Here is a 25259-nt window from a genome sequence, read left to right as displayed (position 1 = left end):
GTTGAGATTATATCATCATTATTACCATACTGCTGGAAATAGAATCTGACCTCTTTGAATTCTGTTTTTTGAAATTTGTTTCAGAAGAAAAGGAAGGAAAATAATATAGTACACATTTCCTTTGTGATAATTAAAAATTATGACTGCCCTAATAAAAGTAAACCCATACCAACAAATTATAAAAGTTAAAATGGCTAGATTTTTAAAGTTTCAAAATAACATAAAACCACTAGTTACAAAAATTCTCAATTTGTTCCTAACTGGTTTCTGGCAGACTCTAAGAGCAATTTTGTTTATTCATCTCAAAAGATGGTGGTTATTTGCCCTTCTAAAATAACTGATGAATTGCAAAATGTCTGTTCCATCATGATGCAAAGATGAAATAAAACTGAATCTTAATTTATGCTCTATAGAGTAAAATTGGTACATTCATTCTGTCTAAAGAATTTGGCTTTCCAAATTTTCACTTACTTAATTTGAAGAGAGAAAGAAGAGAAGGGCAATTACAGATTCAATATTTCACCCTAGCTATTGAAATAATGCCATATTTTACCCAAAGAACAATGATCCTTAGAATAAATACCAGCTAAGTTTGGCAAAACAGAAAGAAATAAACATAAAGAGCTAATAATGTAGAATTGTGTATTCAAAAGAATATCCACATTACATTCAAACATGCATGTATTTTTTTTAAATTAACAACCTAAACAAACTTCCTACACCAAAACAACTAAAATTTCTGTATTTTTAGAAAAAAAATTCTAAATACCTTAAGATAAAGCAGGTAAAATGGTAAAGGCTAAAAAGGTTAATTAAAAAGTGTACATCTAATGGTAAGAAAGCATCCAATATTGAATTCACTACAAGGGCATCTAACAAAATCTAATAACTTTGAGCCTTCTTTTGAAGATTGCACTGGACACAAAAAGAGGACTCAGAGCCTAGGGGTCCTTCTAAAAAGGGGTGTCTGAGAGATCTCTGTGAAAAATGGAACACCAGAGGATTTCACCATTATCATTGTTTTTCTAAAATCTAATAACCAGTAGTAATTCATATTAAATGTCCCCAAGTTACTAGTACTTCCAAAAACACTTCCATTTTTGAGGAACATACTTTCAAATTATTCCTGTTTAAGATTTTATTTATTTATTCATGAGAGACACAGAGAGAGAGCAGAAGAGACATAGGCAGAGGAAGATGCAGGCTCCATGCAGGGGCCCGTTTCAGGACTCAATCCTGGGACTCCAGGGTCATGCCCTGAGTCAAAGGCACTCAACTGCTGAACCACCCAGGCATCCCTCAAATTATTCCTAATGATAAAATTCTAATGAACATGTATTCACAATCAAAACACAAAATAAGAAATGGCTAACAAACATATTAAAAGATACTCAACATCACACATCATCAGTGAGATAAAGCAAAACTACAAAGAGATAATCACCTTGCACCTGTCAGAATGGTTAAAATTAACAACATAGGAAACAACAGATGGTTGGCAAGGATGCCAAGAAAGGGAACCCTCTTACACCATTGGGAATGCATACTGGTGCAGCCATACTTTAAAACAGTATGGAGGTTCCTCAAATAATTAAAAATAGAACTATCCTACGACCCAGCAACTGTACTACTAGGTATTTATCCAAATAACACAAAAATACTGATTTGAAGGGACACATACACCCGATGTTTATAGTGGCATTAACAACAATAGCCAAATTATGGAAAGAGCCTAAGTATATATCAACTGATGAATGGATAAAGAAGTATATATTTATATAATGTATATAAAATGAAATATCTGCCATCAAAAAGAATGAAATCTTGCCATTTGCAATGACTTGGTGTGGCCAGAGTGTATTAAGGGAAATAAGTAAGTCAGAGAATGACAAATACTATAAGATTTCACTCATATGTGGAATTTAAGAAACAAAATAGATGAATATAGGGGACAATATGTGAGAGAGAAGCAAACCATAAAACCATCGCTTAACTATAGAGAACAAACTGAAAGTTGTTGGAGGGGAGGTGGGCAGGGGCATGGGTTAAATGAGTGATGGGTATTAGGGAAGACACTTGTGATGAGCACTGAGTGTTATATATAAGTGATAAATCACTAAATTCTAAATTTTACTCCTGTAACTAAAATAAAAATAAATAAATATAAATTAAAAATTTAGAAAGATTAAATTAAATTAAAAAGATAAAGTAAGGAATGCTTTTAAAAAAAGAAGAAAGAAAGAAATGGAACAAGGCACCATTGCATTGAGGCCATAAGAAACAATAGCAGAATCAAGTTTTTATAAATATTAAATATTGGGATTATCATATATGAAACATATATAATTAACTATATATTTTGATTGAAAATAATACATTTAACTATCAATTATTCTATGGATTTACAGATAGATAATATATTTAATTATAGATTAATTAATAATTAAAGATATACACATTATGTATCTTTAAAGATATATGTAATGTGTGAGGCTTGAACATGTGAATAGGAATGAGAGACTATAAAATGACCAAGATTATTTAAAAAAGAACCAAGGGTACTTGTAGTAATTAAAATGTAAAGTAATTGAATGTCATAATTGAATGGACAGTTTGAACATCAGTTTAGCCATAGATGAAAGAATTCATACATTAAAAAAGAAAGCTGATAGAAGTACAGGTATCCCTTTCTTTTTGCAAATTCACATTATACCACTTAGCTTTTACAAAATATTTACTTAAATTAGTAGTTTTTTGCACCAACTGAAAGAAATCCAAAGAGGATTTTCACTTTTACAAAAAAGGTGAAAAGTGAAAATAGCATTTAGCACTTGTCTTGTAGCAAGCCTCTATACTCTATAAAAGGTGGCACATACTCCAAGCAGCAAGAGTGACACCACCAAGCTTCTTCCCCAGTAGCTATACTCAGCATCCCAATATCTAAGCCGCCATACTTTTCAACTGTGAACATCTGAGCTTTATCTCAGTTTATTTTTTGCATCCTTTAGCAAGATGTTCCTTAAGTATCCGAAAAACTTAGAAGATGTTACATTTTATGTCTGGGAACACTTCCAGAAAGTTCTTTATAAATTAAGCATAACTGTGTCTTCACTTTACACCATTTGGCTTATAAAAGACTTAATAGGAATGCTCTACTTTAGGCTATCAGGGAAGATTATACCCACACTGCATCTCGGAGAGTTAATGAATTAAGAAATATGAAAGAGAGGTTAAAATATATGAGAGTAGACTGAGAATTTCCTACATATTTTGAAACAAAATAAATACAGAATAAAACAGAAACAGTATGTTAAGAAATAATGCTAAAAGTGATTTTTTTGAAGTGATGAAAGATATAAATCTTCAAATTTAAGATGCCTAAAGAAACCCCATATCCAGACATAGCAAAGTGCAACTGAGAACACAAAAGACAAAGAAAATATCCAAATGCATCCAAGAAAAACTGTAAATCAATCTACAAAAAAACAACGGCTAAACTGACAGGTGAATAATAACCTCATTGTGCTAAAGGGACAAAAAAGACTTTTAATCTAGGATTATCAAAAAAAATGGTTTTTAAATTAGACAATAAAAGGAAAAGGACAATTTTATAAAAACAAAATGGTGATCATTTCTAAAGGTCATATTCCAAATCCAGAAAATTACAATGAAAATAATTGAAAAACATACAAAGTATCAGAAGAAGAAATGATCATATAAAATATTCTAATTTTGTTTTTTAAGTAGATATTAATGTCTTATTTAAAAACAGAGTGATAGAATTAGATAACAATCATTAATACCAAATAGTAAATAAAATATTCTAAGATCTTTGAACCATTTGGTATAAGAGCAAAAGCAGTGATTAAATTTAGACATGTTAACTGTACAAGTAAAATTCAAGGGTAATCTATAGCAAATGGAAAAATATATAAAAGTAAAACCAAAATCTAATCAATTTAAAATATGTGACAAAAAAAAAAAAACAAGAAGAAATTAACAAAAATAGATTAGTAAGCCCAGTAATTGTAAATGAACTAAACTTTCTGGTTTAAAGACAAAGACTGTGAAAGGGTATAAAAGCTAAAACCAGCAAAATGCATATATAGGAAACACTCCTAAACCATGAAAACATGAATTATAGATAAAAAAAGATGGAAACCAAAAAAGAAAAAAAAATCATCTGAAGAAGCTGATTAGCTTTATTATTTTTTAAAAGATTTTATTTATTTATTCATGAGAGACAGAGAGAGACAGAGAGAGGCACAGACACAGGCAGAGGGAGAAGCAGGCTCCAAGCAGGGAGCCTGATGCGGGACTCCATCCTGGGTCTCCAGGATCACGCCTGGGCTGAAGGCAGTGCTAAACTGCTGAGCCACCTAGGCTGCACTGATTAGCTTTATTAATATCCAACCCCAAAACTCTTGAAAGCAAAAACAAATTACTAGAACAAAGAAAATCATGTTCATATAATTGAAGGATTTATTCATTAGGCGTATATAATAATCCCAAATTTTAATAAATCCAGACTTATTAAGACTTATTAAGGAAAAACTGCCATAACTATTAGGAAAAATGGACAAATTCCTCCATCATAGTTCAAGATTTTTTACATGTGACTCAGTACATGGTAAATCAGGCAGAAAAATATCCAGTAAATCTATGGAAGTAGTATAAGTATTACATCTGTAAGTTTAACATCGGTATACAACATGAGTGTAAATGATCTAATGGACATGTACAGAATGCTGAACCCACTAACTAGAGAATACCATCCTTTCCTTTTTCTTTCTGTTTAGATTTTATTCATTTATTCATGAGAGACAGAGAGAGAGGCAGAGACACAGGCAGAGGGAGAAGCCGGCTCCTCAGGGAGCCTGATGTGGACTCAATCCTGGAACTTCCAGATCACTCCCTGGGCCTAAGACCAAGGCTCAACCACTGAACCACCCAGGCATCCCTACACATCATTTTCTAATCTACATGGATAGGGATCGATCACAAATAATGATCAAATAAATTTCCAAAATTATATCATGCAGATCATATTGTTTGTCCTTAAAACAAATAAATAAAACTTATTGACAAAACCACTTTTAAAAAACGAATATCTCTAGATTCAAAAGGTAAGCCAAGATGAAAATAAAACATCCAAAATGAACTTTAATGAAAATATATATTAAAACTTGTGGGATACACGTTTAACTCTCTATAAAATTTATTATCCTAAAATCTTATATTAAAGAAATCCTGAAAACAAAAATCTAAACTTCAAATTAGATAGCTAAAAAAAAAAAAAAATTAACCAAAGAATGTTTAAAGACTTTAGCAGCAGAGATTAGTGAAACAGAAAACAATATAAAATAAAAAATTAAATTAGCCAAAAGTTTATTAAGTAATAAAAAATAATAAAAATAAATAAAATAATATTAATAAAAATAAAAAATAATTAATAAATATTCAAGCAAAGAGAAGAAAAAGCAAATGTTAGCAATATTAATTTAAAAACAAGTTTAAAAATATGGATATTAGAGATTTAAAAGATAACTTGATATTTTTAAAACAGCCATTCTATTAAATTTGACAAATTAAGATTAAAAATGCCACAGAAAATAAAAATTATTGAGTAATGAAGAAATGAGAAAATGAAATAATCTTGTAAACATTGGCAATATTGAATCTGTAGTTAAATATCTTCCTGCTAAGAAAAACAGGCCCAGATGGTTCTTTAGGTCATCTCTGGTGAACATTTAAAATACAAATAACATTTTCAACTTTAAACCATTTTTCATCCATAAGAAATAGAAATTGTTAAAGTGTTCAAGAACTCTACCACTTATTTATACACTTATAACTTTGATACATAAACCAGAGATGAGTATAAGAGGAAAAGAAAAACTAAATCTACTCATGAGTAAGTGTGTATATATATATTTGCTTTATATCCATATAAAACAAAGGTAGACTTTCATATTTATTCTAGACATCATTTTTACCACAAAATAAATAACACTGAATTGTATAAATATCTTAGAGTAAGAACTTTATTACTTTATTTTACATATCCTATTTCTAAAAAAAAAAAAAATGACATTTCTCCTCAAATGTCATTTGAATTTGTCAGTCTTATTTTTAAATGTCATACAACAAATCTATAAATCATTTCACAAATAAATGCAGAATATAATGAATAAAAACGTATACTAAATAATCAGCTATGTTATAGAGCATAAAATCAGAGACTTTTAAAAAGTTCATGATAGGTCAGCGCGGGTGGCTCAGTGCTTTAGCATCACCTTCAGCCCAGGGCCTGATCCTGGAGACCCAGGATCGAGTCCACATCAGGCTCCTTGCATGGAGCCTGTTTCTCCCTCTGCCTGTGTCTCTGCCTGCCTCTCTCTCTCTCTCTCTCTCTCTGAGTCTCTCATGAATAAATAAATAAAATCTTTTAAAAAATTTTTTAAAAGTTTATGATAATAATATTAGTAAAACAATACATTTGACTAGTATTCTAGGGGAAGGTCAAGATTGAGCTCAGAACTTTTTTTCATTTGCCAAAGTCAACTAAAATATACTTGAAAATATACTTTTTTTTGAAAATATACTTGATAAGACATTGGAAATTCATCTTTGTAACTGACACTTTTAGGAAAAATATATATACTAACACATATATACATAACAATGTGTATTTGCTTACAAAATGTTTCTTTGGTGGTGTTCTCTGTTTTACATTAGCTTATAGAGATTCTGCATGTTAAAAAATAATGTAGAATGATTCAATTCTATAGTAGAGCTATAATCGGAAACAACTTTAGATAGATAAAGCCAGAAATACAAATTAGCAGAGGATATGATGAGTCCAATAGTACACGCATTTGTAAGCCACTATATATTCAATATTCAATACCTATGTATATGGTCAGTATTTTAAAGAACAACTTGTTAGGTGACTTGAATATATTTTAGCATTTATATACAATTTGCCACATATAATTACTATCTTTTCATTGTAAATGTTCTCATTTATCTCATATTTACCATGCTGCTAAATATTTCCTTATACTGGTTACTTTAGAAAATGAACTGAAACAGGAATGACAAATATCTGAATATTTCACCACAATTTCTCCCAGCTGTACCAAGGTAGATATAACTCATCAAGTATTCACTTTAAAGCTTTATCAATAATAAATAGATCTTTGAGTATATATATTTTTAAAACAGTGACACAGCAGAAACTGCTAGTTCTTTTCTGATTTCAAATGGCTAATTAAAATTTGATTTTATTGTTTTTATTACAGAAGTGTGATTAAAAACTAATACAATTATGAAAATTAAACTAATTTTTGAGAACTAAATTAGGATTTAAAACTTTTTGAAGCTTACAATTTATGTTGCTTATTTTTTTTTAAGATTTTTATTTATTTATTCATGAGGGACCCAGAGAGAGAGAAGTAGAGAGATAGAAGGAGAAGCAGGCTCCTTAGAAGGAGCCTGACACAGGACTCCATCTGCAGACCCAAGATCACGATCTGAGCTGGAGGCAGACACTCAACCGCTGAGCCACCCAGGCATCCCCAATTTCTGTTGCTTCTAAACACATACAATCCTACAAATACAATTTCATTAATTCTTAAAAACTGAAATATGTGACTAAATTGTTACTAAACTTTCAGCTAAAAACAGATTTGAATATTTTCTACACTTGTTACTTTTATGTTTCTTTCAATTTGCCACATATAATTACTATCTTTTTATTGTAAATGTTCTCATTTAACTCATATTTACCATGCTGCTAAATATTTCCTTATACTGGTTATTTTAGAAAATGAACTGAAACAGGAATGACAAATATCTGAATATTTCACCACAATTTCTCCCAGCTGTACCAAGGTAGATATAACTAATCGAGTACTGCATTCTTTCCCACTGAGCCTGACACTTCTGCAATGCCTCTGTCTGTGCTTTAGTTCTCACAAACTTGGACCAAAGCAATGGAGACCATCAGGATCAGAGCCAGCATCCCACAAAGAGAGTATGTTAAATAATCCAGGGTCTTTCTTTGTACTTCATTCCAGAATTACTGATTCCTACCTCAAGCTTGGAAGCTCTTTGCCAGTCAGGATCCTATTCCAGTGAATAGAAAGGATTGGAGACTTTAGACCTGTCCCAGAGCTAACACCTTTGGCAAAGTAACTACCAGCTGGAATCTTGCACCTAAAGCTACCCTTGTCTCAATTTATACTCTTAGGATCACCAAAGCAAACCTGAGCCTAATATGTAGGTAAGTAAAAAATTTAAACTAGCTAGAACTGTTAAGTACCTACCTTATAGTCAATATCTTCTTCAAAACATGGTTAGGATTAATATCTTAGAATATAATGCTTTCTGAAACAGTGCTTTCTAAATATTTGAATCTCACACACTAAAACACACACACGCCAAAATAAATTTAATGAGAGAGTAAAATAGAGCAGACAACTTTTTGTCTTGTAAGGATAGTTAAACAAAATGAAATAAAACTATTAAACTAACAAAAAATGATGACCATACCTTCATAAAATAAATACTTCAACACACAAAGAGGAAAAAAGGAATTTACATCATCTCAGAATAGTGGACAGCTGGCAGATTAGTACTGACCTATATAAATGTTCATTTTGCTAAGAGCTGGTGAAAATTAATCACCTGTTTACAGATATAGTTGACATGAAAACAAAAGAACTCTCAAGTAAGATTAATCCAAGTAGTATTTACTCAAGGAAGCAGCTTTTCGGACTTCAAGGTTTCCACACACTACTCTCTGGATGCCCATCCACTCTAGCTCCCATCCCACTTTGTCACAATTCAAAGAACTAAAACCACATTAGTTTCAATCCAACTATTCAACAATTTCAACTCTACCTAGTTGAATAAAATAATTATAAATGGGTAATCCTCTCACTGAATCATCTATCAATGCTTAGGGAATCAGCACAATATACAATCAAAGGAATCAATTCAATTAGTCAACTAACTCTTTGCAAGTTTTATTTATGCTTACAAAAGGATAGAATATGTTCTTAATGTCCATTCTTAAATCATGGGAAATATCTTCCCTTTGAACCTATTAATTCTATTTTTGGATATTAATGATAATGACAAAGTCAAAATAGCATAGTAACCCAGGATTCTGAGATTAATATTACACAATCCAAAGACTGGTGACAACCTGAGATTTCATAAACCAGAAAGCTGTAGTATATGCACACCACTATAGGGATAATAGCTGCCTTCTAACAATACTTAGCATCTTAATGCATTATTCATCATACAAAGTCTCTACAAAATGTTCTCAAATTAGAAGATGAATAGTTTAAATAGACCTAAACATGTTTAATTCTTGATTAGATGCTTTATTTATGTTCTCAAAACTATACTAAAAAGAACCAAGGAATGTACATCTTTTTCTTTTTAAAAAAGATTTATTTATCCATTCTAGAGGAGAGGGGAGGAGTGGGGCAGAGGGAGAGGGAAAGAGAGAATCCCAGGGAGACTCCCTGCTGAGTGCAGGCCCAATATAGAACTCTATCCCAGGACCTCTATCCCAGGATCTCTATCCCAAGATAATGACCTGAGTGGAAACCAACAAGTGAATGCCCAATCAGCTGAGCCACCCAGGCCACTGCGAGCATACACATCTTAATATCAGTAGTAATGCTCTGACTTTCCCTAAGTATAATATATGTGCTTGAAAAAAACAAACTTGGAATCCTAAGACAAAGCAGATATAAGTTAAATTATGGATGGGCTGAATATTAAACATGTAAAGAAAAAGGATCAAATAGTACAAGAAATTAATAAAAATATTAATAAGTTGGGAGTCAGGAGGTCTTTTTAATAAGGCAGAAATCCTGGAAGTCAAAAAGAACAGACAAGCTTATTTGATGATGTATGAATACACTGTATGTATTTATAGATAACCAAAGACATTATAAGTGAAATCAGAAGAGAAAACATAGCATGGGTGGAAATTACGCAACACGTATGAACAAAAAAGGAACTACAGTGTTACAATGTCAAAAGCTCCCACAAATTAATAAGAAAAGACATTGTAAGAGAAAAAAAAGCATGTGAACAATCTACAGAAAAGAATGCAAATCTCCAATAAACATATAAATACATGTACAACCTCTAATGTTCAGTGAAATGTTCATTAAGATGACAACAAAATACCATTTTTGCACACTATATAAGTTAACTTCACAAAAGTTAGTATCAAGTGTTGGTGAAGAAGCTTTGAAATGGCATCTTAATACATTACTTGTAGAAGTGTGAAATACTATGGTCATTTAGAAAATCACCCAAAATAACTTTCAAAAAAATTTTAAATGCAAATTTTAACATAGTACCACCATTTTTCAGAAACTATCCTACAAATATTAAATAACAGTGTGAAGTCATCTATATTTAAGGATATTTATTACATCTTTATTTATAGTGGCAAAAATAGAAAACCATCTGAATGTTTATCAAGAGAGAACCAAATGAATACATTAATGGTACAAGCATGCTATGAAATAGTATACAGATATTTTAAAATGCTTTTAAAATTTTTATTTGTATAGAGGGTGGCTCAGTTGGTTAAGCATTTGACTTCAGCTCAGGTCATGATCTCAGGGTCCTAGGATGGAGTTTTAAGTAAGGGCTCAGCATTCAGCAGGGAGTCTGTTTGTCCTCCTGCCCCCTCCTGACTCATGTGTGTGTGTGCCCTCTCTCTCAAATAAATAAAATCTTTAAAAAGATAAATAAAAATTTTATTTGCATAATGGGAAAATAGATACAAGTTGCAAAGGTTTATATGTATATGTATATGTTTATACATTTGCAATAACTAATAAAACTAATAAAACTTCAACACAAAATGTAGGTCATTATGGGGCAGAAAATAAAAATTATATATATCAACTATAATAATCATATAAGTTCCAACATTGAAAAGGTTGAAATATAAAATTTAAAATACAGGAGCCCAATGTAATAATTAAATAATTTTCTATATATATTATCATGCTATATGGGAACTTTGCTTTAGAAGAATTGGTTGAAACTTTTGCAATGAATCCAGGGCATCATTAGGGACTCCCAGCATGAGACATGTCTTAGAGGTAGGCTGTTTCCATAGAAGCCTCTTAGACTGGTGAATATCCACCGGGTGTGGGGTCTGGCCCTCTACTCTGAATGTATGTTACTACTGTCCTTGTGAAAATAAGGACTTTTGTCTCATGGGAGAGCTCATGTTCAACCAAGAGAGACATATAAAATCAGAATGCTAATGCACTCTTTTATTATATTTATTTTATTTTATAGCAAGAGCAAGGGCAGAGGGAAAGGGAAAAGCAGCAGATTCCCCTGCTGAGCAGAGAGCCTGATGTGAGGCTTGACCCAAGACCCTGAGATTATGACCTGAGCCAAAGGCACACGCTTCACTGAGTGAAGTGTTCACTAGTTCACTAAGCCAACTAGGTGCCCCTAATGCACTCATTTGAAACATAATTTTAATCAGAATGAAATCAAAATTCTAATGCATGTATTTATCATGACAAATGACAGTAACACTGGACTAGGGAAACTGAAGTTCATAGGTTTCTTGTAAGAAGACATAAATGATGGGAAGTCAAAGCATAATCAAAAAATTGCTTGATGTTGAAATAACCAGATACTTAAATGTATCAAGGTGAAACTGTTCATTGGTGAAAGTGCCTTCTGTTTCGCAGCATTTGAATGAGGTAGCTTTTCCCTTTGTAATATTCATTTCTGGGTGTTTTCATGGCTGATGAACTCTTGTTCACAACTACACTTTCCCCTTTTGGATATGCTAATGCATTCAATCAAGTAATAGCTCCAGTGTTTCTATGGTAGGAACAATTCTGCCTCTTTTAGGTGATTTCATATCTACACGCTGATTCATTAGGCATTTATCTTGCAGTTTAACTCTTTAAAAAAAAGCCACATATCCTTCATTTTACCATTCTTAAAGGCATTTTATTGCAGTTCTCCACATACTGACAATAGGCTATATTATCACTCTTCAGAGAGTATTGCTTAACATATGCACCCATAGTTTTAGATTGATTGCTGAATCATGCCAGTCTTACTCAGACACATTCAGCTCTTATATCTTCTAACTGTAAAAAATAAAATATTATTACAATGAAGAAGTGTTATAATGCAGCAATATTTCACTAGTATTCACAGAATATACAAAAGGTGATTCACAACATAGCATTCAAAATACTTGTACTGTTCCCTTGACTCACTAAATCTAGACTATTTAAGTGTCAGCAAAGGATCCATTTTCAAAGATATAAAACAGAGGCTCTGAATGAAGAAGCAAACAACATTTTTAAAATGTGGCTATATGCTTTGAAGAAGTAAAAAAAAAATATTCTTCCACTTTAAATATGTAACAGAATTTTGAGTGAAACATTTTCTGTTCCAAAACTGTCAAACAAGTTCAAAAAACTACTTCACATTCTAAGTCAAGCCACTAACATTTGGAACAAACAAAATATTGGGTCGTTGTATGCATGTTGACTTTCTATGTGGTTTGCTGGGTCCAAGTGGGAGATGACCATTCTGTTCAAAATAGTCAACTCAGGGCATCATTGGTGATCAGATTTTCCAAACAATAACAATATTAATATTAATATCAATTAAATGGTGCCATGAGTAGGGTTATGATTTTGATAACAGTGGATCAAAATATTTGAATTAGAAGTGTATTAGAAAATTTAATGCTGTGTTATGAATTAATTACCTTGAAAATGAACTTAAGGTAATTATGTCACATTAACTTAATAAAAGGAGAATACTATGTAAGAAATGCAGATAAAATACCACAGAACCTAGTTTACAAACAAGACCAATAGGTGATACAAGTTAATAAGGATAGGCAATTGATTAAATTTTGTGTAAATATAAATATATCCTTATATTTACATATATATACACTTCTATATATCCATGTTATAATATTTTTAGATATGAGAATCCAGTTACATGAGCTGTAATACTCCATGTTCCTGGTAGGCAGCATATAATGCATGCCACCATCAATAAAAGGCTTAGCCATTGGTCTTTTGAATCACACGAGCCTGATATTTATTTCTAATTGAATGAAAACTGGTGCTAGAGAGAGGCACCTTCTCAAGTAAGGTAGGAACAAGGAAACATCAAGAGAACAAAGCAGTTATGATGAGACTTGACACTATAATTTGCATTGTAGAGAGAGGCCAGAGAACTTATTATGATACACTTACAACCTAAATTTGTGGAGAAGCACAAAGTATAAATAAAGCAAACAATCTGCATTACAGTTTCCCGATTTCCTTCAGAACCTCTACTACAAAGTAGACTTCCCTAATTACCTCTCTCATATCCTGTGCAAGACTCAGAGTCAGCATTTGATGATGACTTAGATTGTTTACATTCTATTGCTCTAAGGCCTCTGTGTTTGGCAGTCTTTCTAGGTAACATAACAAAGGATTGGTTGGATTTCAGAGACTGGCAAGAAAGACAATTCAGTTTTGGTTGAAGGCTACTTTGATGTTGCTTTGCTCCTGAATCAAGAGCAAATAGAGTGGAAGTTATCACTCTCACTCTCACAGTGGGTATACACAAATTCTTGAAGACTTTCTAATTCCTCACAGTAGTCAGTATCCTCCAGAGGGAGAACAGAACATGAGTTGGAGAAATGAAGAAACTGTAGGCTCACTGTCTCATATGCTGGTAATCTAGGGCTGACCACATCCACTCATCACCCAACACGTCATGAATATTGCTGGGCAGTTATACTTTGAGTTCCATTTCTAGCTGCACCATAGCCAATCTCAGCAGAGTATTTTCTGTGCGCATTTAGGATGTTCTTTCTGAATCTGCCTCAGGTATTTCTGATGGAGTAAGCAGTTAGTGAGACATGAGCTGGAGGCCGGAGCAACAATAAATAGGTTATGCATTAGAAGCTTGGGAGTACAACATCCTGACCATGTGGCTCCAAGACCCCCAGGGCTAACAGAGCAGGAGCCACAGGTGCAGAAATGAGCTCTCCCCTTCCAACTCTGTCCTAGGGTAACCCCTAGACTCATAATGCATTTGCATTGTGGTTTTAGCCTCCACACCCATGGGGGAAGGCTACCATGATGGTTCCAGTAAGAACCTTGCAGGGTCCAAAACTCGCCCTCCAGACTGGTAAGAAGAGTCTTTTAGATGATTGGAAACAATCTCCGTCAGAGACTGTCCTTACTGTGACCCATAAGTATGGGTCTTATCCTAGGAAAAGAAAAGACACCTCTGACTTGGTGTAGCCACCTCTGAGCCTGCCCACTCTCTGCCCTTGAGAGTGTCCTTTTGCTCCTTCAAAGAAGCTTTGTTGCTTCACTACCTCTGTCCTTCACTGAATTCTTTCCTTCAAGAAGACAAGAACCAAGGACCCAGTGGAGCTTGGTGACATTTCCACTTGAGTAGTTGGATTCCCCCTCTGAGTTGTAAAGTGCCATGCAGGGATCAAATCTTTATCTTTTGCGCACTGCTGAGTGTCTAGCACAGTGCAGTGTTCAGTATGTTATTAAAGAGCAGGGTAGACTACATTTCACGGTCAAATCAGAGGATTCGTTAGAAATATGTTTTCGCCTCCTGTATTAAAAGTTTAAAAACATAAAGTGAACATAGAAAATGAAACAAAACAAAAAACCTCACTATGGTCTTAACCCTTCCCCTTCTCCCCTTAAAAAAAAAAAAAAAAAAGCAATCCAGCTACATCGATAGAGTTGAATCTAGCTTTGAGTAAAAACACTCCCATCTATGAAAAGAAGTGTGAGGTGTGAGTGTTTGGAAAAAGATAAGTTGATCCTACTATGAGAAAAAGTAATGAGAAATGAGAACAGAGACAAAAGCAAAGTATCCTGGAAGCAATCCAAGTTCCTTAATGGACCATTAGCAAGCACTCAGTGAGGAAGCACTCCAGATTTGGGTGGATGGCGTTGTTTTGATCAGTGGCTGAATCAACAATGAGATCAATTCAGGCTTTGCAGTTCCCTGGAGCAAGCTGACCGGGCCTTTTTTACTTATTTGTTCATATGTAAGTAAGTGCCTCTCTGTCCTAATGTGTATAGCTTCTAAAAGATTTGAAAATTTCCAGATCTCTGATTCTTTCTTAAAAATATTTTTTCTATTGGAAAATGGTGTGGGGATGGTGATACTAGGGAGAATGGCATTAACAGTCTACATTGCTCTGTAACTAGACTATACGTAAAATTGTTCTGCTTATATTAGTAAAGGCATAGTGCCTCTTCAATGCAAATAATCAGTTTTGCAAGGTGAGCAAGAGCAAATATCATTAAGTATTTTATTCACTGTGCTTAATCCATTATGGATGACACTTAGAAGAAAAGCATTAAATATGTTGCCACCTCATAAAGATTCTGTAATTTTAATGTATAAGACATTAGGGCATCACATTCAGCAGAGCTTTGACTACAAGCACAACATTTATGTTTTAATAAGCCATTTGATTTGTCTTATATGCAGCTACATAGGAATGAAATTTCTTTATAAAATTTATCAGATCGCATTTTAAAATCTGATGATGTAAGTTGATTCAATTATTTTTTCTACCTTTTGCCACCAAAGCTGTATCTAACAAAATGAAAGGCTTTTTTTTTTTTTTAAGATTTATTTATTCATGAAAGACACAGAGAGAGGCAGAGACACAGGCAGAGGGAGAAGCAGGCTCCCTACAGGGAGCCCAATGCGGAACTTGATCCCAGGACCCCAGGATCATAACCTGAGCCAGAGGCAGCTGCTCAACCGCTGAGCCACCCAGGCATCCAAATGACAGACTTTTTAAAAGGCATTTCTGCATTGTTTGAAAAAAAAAAAAAAAAGAATAGAAAGCATCTGAGATTGCTCCATTGTGGAGAAGGGAAAGAGAGAAGGAGCCACAGAAGGCTGCAGGTTTGTCAAGGGACAGCACTGACATTGTTTTTTTTTTTTTTTTTTTTTTACACAGAATCATTAGACTTTTTTGTTGTTTGCTTATTTGTGTTTTGTTTTCTTTTGTTTTTAATTTTATTTAAATTCAATTAGTCAACATATAGTATAGCATCCATTTCAGATGTAGTGTTCAATAATTTATCAGTGGCCCAGTGTTCATCACATCATGTGCCCTTCTTAATGGCTATCACATAATTATCCCATCCCCTCAGCCCCTGCCCCTCCAGGAATGGTTAGACTTATCCTCTCTGTAAGAATAATCCTAGGACTGATCAAGATTTAAATTACTGGGCAGCCCCGATGGTCCAGTGGTTTGGTGCTGCCTTTATCCCAGGGTATGATCCTGGAGACTCGGGATGGAGTCCCGCCTCAGGCTCCCTGCATGGAGCCTGCTTCTCCCTCTGCCTGTGTCTCTGCCTCTCTCTCTCTCTTGTCTGTCATGAATAAATAAATAAAATCTTTAAAAAAAAGATTTAAATTACTGAATGAATAAGATGCATGAAAAAAATGTCATATTGATATTTCCTTGTTGGTTGAGATAAAAACTGCAAAAGGACTTTGAATTATAATAAAATGAGGACAACTGATTATTCTTCCCTCCTAATACACTGGATCCATAACTAGCACTAAGAAAGAAATAAGAGTATAAACTCTGTTTTTAATGGAAAGATATTTTGGAAAGATTAACCTTAAGTTCATCTATCATGACCATCATCATCATTATCATCATCATCATCAAAAGAGCTATTACGTAGCTCTAGCTATTATGACTCTTCTTCCCTTCATAGTCAAGCTTTTTAAAAGCAGTACTTATACAGGTAGTCTTGACTTTCGCTCATGATGTTTATTCCTAATCTACTCCATATAATTTTAATTTCTTCTTCTTAATGTAACTGCTCCCACCAAAGTCACTCACAATTTCCTGTTTTGCAAACTCTGTGAATGCATTCAATTCTATCATTCCCTTCATCATCTGCAACAATTCCCATAGTTAATCCCTCTTTAATACCTAAACTCCATCTTCCTCATCAAGGTGCACTACTGGCTTTTTGTTTTTACTTCTCTCTTGCACTTTCATTCTCTGACTCAGTTTTTTAATCTTCCTTTCTCCATCCTACCTCTCAAAGCTGAAATTCCTCAGCTTTTGTCCTCATTTGTGTCTCTTGTTCTTTTTTTCTTCCTCATTTTCCCTGGGTGATCTCCTGTACAGAAATATCTACAAAGATTTTCCACAAATCCTCCAACTCACCACAGCCAATATACATGCAGCTGCTTCTTCTAAACCACGTTCTGGCCCAGAATTTGGTCTCTCAAGTTCTCAACCAGAAACCCAAGAATCAACCTGAAAAGATAGTTTTTAAAGTAGTATATATACTAATACTTTAGCATTGAAACTCTGTTTTCACATAACCGTTTTAAACTCTGAGAGGAATGGTGGTCCACATAATTAATACTTTAGATGAAGATTAATTATAGCAGTGAGATACTTTTTACCTTATAAGGAAGAAAATATTGATCAGATTCTACTAAGAAAAGTAATGACTAGAGTGCCTGGGTGGCTCAGTCAGTTAAAGCATCTGCCTTCAGCTCAGGTCATGATCCCAGCCAGGGTCCTGGGATTGAGCCCCTCATGAGACTCCCCACTGAGCAAAAGTCAGCGTCTCCCTCTGGCTCTCCGCTTGCTCATGCACTCACTTGCTCTCTCTCTCTCACACACACACAAATAAATAAAAATTGTTTAAAAATTAATGACGAGAAGTACTGTTTTGCTTTTGACCTTATACTATTGTATATAAATTAAATAAGGATGAACAGAGGGTTAGGGTTGAAATAGGGCACATATTCCTTTAAAAAAAAAAAAAAAAGCCTTCATACATAGACCAAAAAGTTACTGTGTAAAAAGATGATTGATTTTACTACACATGACTGATTTGTCTAGAGTATGAAGATTTATTATCATAAGAAGTTATTATTTCAGGAAACTGAAGATAAAATCAATACTTTGGAGATCATTAAATCCTGGCATGAATTGAGCACTGAAGGCAGGATATTTTATTGGGGCATTGGGGCATTTATGTTTTGGGAACTCTGGAGGTCATTTTGCTAACATTCTTCATTTCATTTCAGTCTAAACAAAGGAAAACAAATTATCTTTTTGGATTATCTCTGCTGAATGTTTTAACAATGTGTGCTACTCAACATTTGATTACAAAGTTTTGTTTTGTTCTATAACTGTGATCAATAAAACCAAGGCAGATGAGAAATGAAGTAATAAAGGTTTATAGTCAATGTAATAATTCTAGAACAAAAACATTTCAGCCACAGAAAGTATAAAAGAGTTTGGCAAAAGATGGCAAGTTAAAGTAATTTGTATTTAAAACTATTGTTTTTAATGTAAATAAAACTAAGCTATTTTATCCTTCAGTGTAACAGTATATGAAAACAGCTTATTTCTTAGATTTTGTCTTTCTCAAAAATCTGGCTGGCTGTACCTGGCTCCCTGTGAAAGGCTTTCAAAATAGATTTCAATAAACCAAGTGCCTCTAAACCACTCCTGAAACACTGAAACTATACTCTCCTCAAGGGTAGTCTATTCTTTTTTGCGAGATGGATTTCATCTTCTAGAATAGTCAGTAAATGAATGGCCACTCTAAGAAGTTTGCAGAGAAGATGAAAAATGGGCCAGAAGATCTTTATGGGAAATAACAAGTTCAAACAGACCAAATGAAAAAGTTCCATATTGCCAAGTATATGTGTGACTTCCTTCCTTCTTCTCTTTTCTCATTCCTCACTTCTTTCCTCTTCCTTTTTCTCTTCTCCCTTCTCTTCTTTCCTTTATCTCCTCTTTTTAGAAGTATCAAGGCTGAGATAAATATCTTTAATTTGTAACAGTAACTATTAATACTTCTACAAGCAGTCATCTTTGATGAAAACAACATGCCTAAGTAGCTCTGTGTTTTCAACTTAATAGTAGAAACATTTTTATAATTTATTTATTTATTAAAAGATCTATTTATGTCAGAGAGGGGGAAAAAAAAGAGAGCACACAGTGGGGAGGGGCAGAGGGAGATAAAGAGCTCTTAAGCGACTTCATGCTCAGCGTGAATCCCCTCCTGGAGCTCAGTCCCACAACCCTGAGATCAGGATCTGAGCCAAAAGGAAGAGTTGGGGGCCCAACCGATTGGGCCACCCAGGAACCCCTAGAAACATCAGTTTTAAAGTTAGGTTGTTGGCAATAAAATTATAGTTTAGTGAAAATTTCTAGAGAGATAGGCATCCAGGTAGGAGGAATATTATTTGAGAAATGTGGATATAATGAGCAAAAACAAAACATAAGCAATAAATGACAGTTGAAATACATGTAGATACACAATCCGAAACAATTAAACATTAAATCTGTATTACTAATGATATTATCCATAATGAAATTGGGTTAGAACCCTGGGGTAGCCCTGGTGGCGCAGCGGTTTAGCGCCGCCTGCAGCCCGGGGTGTGATCCTGGAGACCCAGGATCGAGTCCCACATCGGGCTCCCTGCATGGAGCCTGCTTCTCCCTCTGCCTGTGTCTCTGCCTCTCTCGTCGCTCTCTCTGAATGAATAAATAAATAAATCTTTAAAAAAAAAAAAAAAAAAAAGAAAATTTAAATAGTTAATAAAAGAGTAATAAAAAGCCTTAAACTTAAGACTTGAAAGAGCAAAAATTAATGAATATTCTGGCCTAAAATTAAAACATTCAGGGTAAACAAAAATAAGTCAAAATTGGAGAGTAACAAATTATAGTCCATATGTGAATGAACATTGTTTCTCTTAGCATTAATTTTGTGGAAAAAAAAATTAGATAAAGAACCAATATTACCTACCCCCCCAGGTGTTGTTATATTAGAAAGGACATTATTTAAACAAATGGTCCTAACATAATCTTAAAGAGTACATCTATCACAGAAGTAGAGTTAAAGAGTTTAATAATTATACCTCAATCCTATGTGTTATGCTAAATTAAAACACAATTACTGGGGATCCCTGGGTGGTGCAGTGGTTTAGCGCCTGCCTTTGGCCCAGGGCGTGATCCTGGAGACCCGGGATCGAATCCCACATCGGGCTCCCGGTGCATGGAGCCTGCTTCTCCCTCTGCCTATGTCTGTGCCTCTCTCTCTCTCCCTCTCTCTGTGACTATCATAAATAAAAAAATAAAATAAAATAAAATAAAACACAATTACTAATTTTATGTAAAAACCTCATGCAAAATTAGTTTAAGAAATAAACTATAAAAATTCAGCATTATATTTTAAGGAACGTTTTTAGAAAAACATTGTCTTGTGCTCTTCATATCACATTAACTTAAGACTTTCAGGGAATGAATTTAAATACCTACAGTCTATGTTAGATTTATTGTCTTTCGAAAAAGAAAGAAAGGAGGAGAATATTTTTATATGGTCTTAAATACTGCTAAGACATTATATCGTGAGGTATTAGATATATTTACCACAAAATAATTCTTAAATGTGCCTAAAACATGTTATCTAATTAACAGTGAATTTATAGAAGTTTAAATATTGTTAAGCTGGTACAACATAAAAAAATACAATTAATCAGTGTAAACACTGATTAAGTGATATGATACAATTCGGATTGGTTAAATGATTAAAGTCATAGTCACATGCTCTAAAAAACAGCAACACCTCCAAATTCTCTGGTCATTTCAAGAACATGGGACTTCAATTTCTGTATACCTATGTATAATAAAACTTCTCAGTTAAGTTATCTGCATGTTGTCAAACCCATAAATTGAACAGTTATAGTAAATGAAGAAAATTCACCTTCCTTTTTAAGATGAACATTTTCACATTTGTTCTAAAAAGACAGCTAATTTTATTGGAATGAGCAACTATTGCTAGCCTAGTGGGCATTTCTTAAACTGATGGACCTGCCTGTCTTAACGGATAAATTCCTGTGATATGATATTTTTCAACTAACATTTTTATATTATTTTTTAGTTTTCAGGTTATATTCACTCTACATCTTGAGTAAAATATTGTTCTGAGTATTAGTATCTTATCTAAAATACTATTCTCAGAAAGAATTCTGAGATAATTATTTTCAAACCTACATAAACAGCCATATTTGAATATATTTTTCCTAAATACAAGTTCTTGTTAGGCATAATCTGAATTATTATTATTTTCTATCATTTTACCAAGATCATAGGAATTATAGGCACAGGTTGACTCATAGGATTAGGCCTCATCACTCTGCTTTTGTTCATTTTGAAAGCACTTTGAAGTTATGTCTATACTTGAATCTCTTAGCACTTTCAAGTCTATGCAGGTGATGCTGAGTTAGTGAATTTTTTATGCTAGAGTTAAGCTCTGGATCCATCATCAGAAAGGTGAATATAAAAAAGTTGACCTTTGCTTGATAGTGTTGTTGAATTTGCTTTAATTTTTTTTTTCATCTTCATCCTCTAGCAACTAGTAGAGTGATTTTGCTGTGATACTTGATGAATAGAACCTTGACAAGGATGAAGGGAATTTTATAGGCACATAGGAAATAATCTCCCTGATTTTGGCTTCATGAAAATGATATTCTAAACAAACACAAAAAAGTAAAAATTACTGATTTGCCTTGAACTCTAAATTTCCAAAATGCTTACTGTTACTCAGTGGATTAAAGACAAAGGTCTTTAGCAGATTGTGATTTTTCTAAGCAATACACTTTAGAGGGAAAATCTTCTCATACAAAATATTCAGCACATCTTAATGCTCAAAACCTTCCTAAAGAAAAGATAGGTACTTGGATACAGCTATAATTGAAATCAGCATTGGAAAACTCTAGCCCAGGTCTCAGAGATAAATATGTCAATTTTTATATTTCATATATATGTCTTGTAAAAGATAGAGAAAAACTTTTATAACAGAATGCAACACTCTAGTATAAAACCCCATTTTTGATGATAAAGTTACAGGCAACTGGCTAATGTAAAAGCCATTATACAACTAAATTCATATTTCATTGATTTTTTTTTATTTTTGCTGTAAAATATTCCGGAATCTATACCCAAGTACTACGCCCAGTTTTATTTTGTTTTGTTTGTAGGTCATTAAACTGTTAAGAGAATAATAATTTATTTTTACTATTCTCTCACTTTTTAGGAAAGGTAATGAATTTTAGCATTTGTCAGTTTTGGTGAATTGCCAGTCTTTTTTTTTAATTGAGAGCAAAATTTTCATCAGGCAAAAAGAAATTAGTTCTATGTACATACACACACTCACATATGCACATACACACACTCACACACACAGGGATGTATATATGTGCTTTATCATGAAGGAAAAAAACCCAGAATTTTATGTATATAATGTAAGGCAGACTATGCTAATTTTTATTATATTTTATGGTTAAATTAATTTGAAGGACTTGGAGAAAATTACTTCTTAGTCTCCAAAAAAAGCTATCTCCATATAAAATTGGACTTGATTACAATTATTATCATTAAATAAATTCTGTAAATATGTATAATTTTGTTTTATCATTCTTATGCAAATAACCATGTAAATATAGAAACAGATGGTGATATTGTTCAGTAGAATGAATATGTATTAACATATGCATCCAAATTTATTTGGCAAATATAAATTTTTATCTTCTTTTTAAATGTAATGGTTAATATAAACCTTTAGGTAAAGTAAATATATTTGGAATAGCTGTAGTAAATATGAAAAATTTATATGTTTACATTATTTGAATATATTTTTCATGGAAGCTGTGGTAAAATATATTAAGCTTTCCATTTCTAATCACTTGATTTTATTGCTGTTTTTTAAATTAGATTTATCCTGATACTGAAATATATTTTATATTTAATGTACATGTTCAGTTCCCTAATCTGACTTTTATAAACATCATTCACATAATTTGCAATGTGATAAATGCATAATTTGTGTGTTACTTACCATGTTTTACTTGATATAAACTGTTAAGCCTTCTTATATATGGTACCCAGATACATTTTTAAAATCTGTTTTGGAATTCATAGGGTTCCAAGTAATTATTTTAGTACCCTATTTTAATGATAATTCTATATATTGCAAATTCAATTTAGTATATCATGGATATATTTATGTATTGTGAATTCAAGTTATCTCCTTGTGTTGGATGCTATAGTAGGAAATACACATAAGACAAATTGAGCAAATGGTAGCTATTGTCCTGAAAGCCTGTCTAATGTAATGCTCTTTCATTCATTTTAGTATTTGATATCAACAACATTTACAAAAAACACTTATGTGAGAATCTGAGAGTCTAAAATAAATATTTTTTTAGATGAAAGCAATTACATTTTAAACATTTAAAATTTTTAAGATGATTTTTATTTAAATGTTACTTCATTAACATACAGTGCAATATTGGTTTTCTGGAGTAGAATTCAATGATTCATCACTTACATACAACACCCAGTGCTCATCACAATAAGTCCCCTCCTCAAGCCCAATCATTCATCTAGTCCATCCTCCATCCATGCCTCCATCAACCCTCAGTTTGTTGTCTATCATTAAGAATCTCTCAAGGTTTGCTGTCTTCCCTTTTTTCTTCCCTTCCCATCTACTCATTTGCTTTCTTTCTTAAAGTCCACATATAAGTGAGATCATATTATATTTGTCTTTCTCTGACGGACTTATTTCACTTAGCATAATACACTTTGCTCCCTCCATGTCATTATAAATGGCAATATTTCATTCTTTTTTACAGTTGAGTAATATTCTACTGTATGTATATGTGTGTGTGTGTGTATGTTCATATACACACCACTTCTTTATCCATTCATTAGTCGATGGACATTTGGACTGTCTCCATAGTTTGGCTATTCTTGATAATGCTGCTATAAACATCAGGGTGCATGTATCCTTTTGAATCTGTATTTTTGAATCCTTTGAGTAAATACCTAGAGTACAAATGCTGGATCATGGACTAACCCAAATATTAAAGTACTGACTGAATTATATAGTCTTTTAGGGAAATGTACAATAACACATTTAAAAGTCATAAATTGGGTTTAGTTTATCACATATTCAGGTATATTTTAGCATATTACTCATGAAAAAGTAATTTCATTTTATATCATGATGGATATGGGATTCTTTGTAGGATCTGTAGGATCCTTTTGAGCTGTTTTATTTAAAGTTTTTATGTTCTTTCCTTTTCTTATATTTTTGCAAGTAAAATAAATTAGTAATTTATTTCATTTAATCGGTAAGTAAAAATTGAAAAGGACCAAGAAATTCACTTCTAGGTTTTCACCCAAGAGAAATAAAAATATATATCTATAAAAAATTAGCTGTATGAGATTGTTAATAGTATTTCTATACAAAACACCCCAAACTAGAAACAAATACAATGTTGTTGGTGAATGGACAAAAATCAGTGGTATGTTCATACAATGGTACTTAGCAATAAAAAGGCATACAATGCTGATAAATGAGAACATGAATAAACTCAAAAATATAATGTTGAATAAAGAACATTTACAAAAAGGAGTATGTTCTGTATGATGTCATTTGTATGAAGCTGTAGAACTGGCAAATTAATCCATAGTGGGGAAGAAAAAAGAAAAAAGAAAGAAAGAAAGAAAAGAAAGAAAATGAAAGAAAGAAAAGAAAAGAAAGAAAGAAAGAAAAAGAATGGCAGCTTCCTGGCGAGGTAGAAACTCTCTGGGTAGGGGTACCAGAGAACATTCTAGGTGGTTAGATCTATATTTTGATAGGGATTTGAGTTACACAGGTTTATACATTTGTATAAAATCAGAAAATTTACACTTGAGATGTGCATTTTATTGTATGCAAATTTTATCTCAAAAGCACAAAAACTAAACAATATTGAACTCTATAATGTATATGCTGAAATATTTAGCAAGAAGCATGCCAATATCTGTAACTTATTTTGAAATGTGTGAAAATTCCAAGGTTGGAGAAGTAGAAAGTTGTGTAAATGGATCCTTAGGTGATAAGACAATGATTGCAAGATGTTAATTTCAGAATCTAGATGTTACATATACTGGTTTGCTGTAAAATTTCTTAATCTTTCCATTACTTTGAATATTTTCTAACATGTTTGAACATAATTAGCAGGATATTATAAACCTCTACTACATAGGTGCAGCAAACATTTTCTTCTTCATTATGATATGCAAACATACTATACACTTTAAGTAAACACTACTCTCAACTATA

General features: G+C 32.8%; 1 long non-coding RNA gene across 3 annotated transcripts in view; it reads left to right on the top strand.

The window, feature by feature from the left end:
* The window catches only part of LOC144283984 (uncharacterized), a 110126-nt gene that overhangs the window by 15501 nt on the left and 69366 nt on the right, over window positions 1-25259 (top strand). For all 3 annotated transcript variants that reach the window (XR_013352467.1, XR_013352465.1, XR_013352466.1), the window contains exon 2: window positions 8082-8287. This is a non-coding gene — a long non-coding RNA (uncharacterized LOC144283984). The remainder of the gene's footprint in view (window positions 1-8081; window positions 8288-25259) is intronic.

The sequence above is a fragment of the Canis aureus genome, chromosome 15 (genome assembly GCF_053574225.1).
Source record: "Canis aureus isolate CA01 chromosome 15, VMU_Caureus_v.1.0, whole genome shotgun sequence".
Lineage (NCBI taxonomy): Eukaryota > Metazoa > Chordata > Mammalia > Carnivora > Canidae > Canis > Canis aureus.
This window is presented reverse-complemented; position numbering and strand designations above follow the sequence as displayed.